The following is a 1,897-nucleotide window of genomic DNA, read 5'->3' on the forward strand; positions in this document are numbered from 1 at the left end:
GGCCAAGATAAAATGAAACAACTCAAGGCAGTGAAATATTCATGCGTGTGACCCTACAGAAACCCAGGGAGCTTCTGCACAGAAACCTATTCAGAAGACCAACGAAATGAATGGCCCAAATTCAATTAACTAACCTGAAGGAAAGCTGCCTTCTCCCCAAGTCCCTCCTTTAAAACCTCTAACAGATGTAAAGAAAATTGGGCCCAAAGAAGTCTTAGCACAGGCTGCAATCCAAGACCAGCTGCTTCTTCCATTTATAGCCACATTCACTTCAGCTTCATCGCAGCATCTTGGATAATACAAAAGTGTCTGTGTGCCTGTTTGTTTGCTGGAGGAGTCAAGAACACAACTGGCTAGCTATCAAGTTATCTTTTTTTGCTCACAACAATGTTTGATCTTCTCAAAACAAAGGTATCTCTCTATAATCTCAATTCAGTTCTCCAAGTCCTCTTACACAGTTTATAGCATTGGCATCATACCCAGCCTATGGTGTCCCCTTCAACTTCTGGCCAACAGAAATATCTCAGGCAGGGACAGAGGTCTAGAAATAGTTTAGAAAAAATGTTTCTTAACTACAGAAGGTTCATCACCATTGCCATCACTTCCCTCCCCCAGCAGACAGCAGAGAAGTCACAAAATGAGTGGTCAGGCTTTACTGCAGGACATCAAAGCAAACTCTTTGTTTTATCTTGGTCAAGACAACGGATTTTATTTGCCTTATGAGCCTGTAGGATGCGTAACCTAAATGTGAGAAAGCTTGAGGATGCCAAAGAAGTTGGTGGGCGGGGAGCACAGTCCCCAGCATGACTGCCATGGGCTCCAGACGCGCAGATACCGCAAGATAAACAGAGAAAACTCGGGTCTGCCTCATACATGCCACCCTCAGCCAGATTTGGAGCTCCCATCGCCTCCCAGTGTCACTTCTACATATGCAAATCCAATGGCAGGCAGAAACAGTCAGCCTTAGAAGCTTCCTGCAAGGCTGAGGAAACACTGACACTGATGCCCTGCCCAGCCCACTGACCCAACCTAGCAATTGAGGAGACCTGTCAAGGTCATTAAGCCCAGCACCAGGACTCCTCTGCAGCTCAGCATCCACGGGTTCGCCCTCTCCTGGTCTCAAATGGCATGAGCCAGGGAAGGAAAGTGTGAACCGCAACATTTCCTATGGGAAACTCTTCCTTCGCATAGTGCATCTCCAATGGGGAGATCACTGCTTTTCCTATGGGCCCTCAGGGAATTCCAAGGGGGCAAACGAATTCTCCATGTGACTGTGCCTGGGTCTGGCTGCCTGCGATGGAGCCTGGGAGCTAGCAGGCTCTGTGCCCAGAGCACCCACACGGGACCGTGATGGCACCCATAAACTCTGCTCACACAGATGCAAAGAAGGGGACACGTGAATGAAAATGCAACCAGAGCTGAACACGATGTAATGAGTTTGTGAACAGCGGTCCTGGGGGGCAGAGTTGTAAAGCCAAAGTACCATTACACCTACATCACCTGGCCTTCTTCCTAACATCCTCAGTGCCCAAAATACACCCCAAAAGGAACTGAGGTCACCAAGCCCCCCACTGCCCTCCCCAGGCGGGCAGAGAGCCATCCGCATGGCATCCCGGATCAGGCAGCATCTCCATGATTGGATGCAATCGTCTCCCCCGCACATGCTCCCACTTCTTCATTCCAAGTCACTGGTGCTGGAGGTTGCCATTTTTCCAGATTATCTAACTTCTGGCACCTGAGATCACAAACCGGGACTCTGCATTTCTCACTCAGCCCCTCCATTTGGTGGCTTAGGATGTTGGCACTTTCCCGTTAAAAATAATGACAACAACAACAACAACAAAAGACTACCCGTAATCTAGCCCAAATGTGTCAGCTGGTTTTAAGGAAATGTTTC

Source organism: Mesitornis unicolor, unplaced genomic scaffold, assembly GCF_000695765.1.
Source record: "Mesitornis unicolor isolate BGI_N332 unplaced genomic scaffold, ASM69576v1 scaffold42911, whole genome shotgun sequence".
NCBI lineage: Eukaryota > Metazoa > Chordata > Aves > Mesitornithiformes > Mesitornithidae > Mesitornis > Mesitornis unicolor.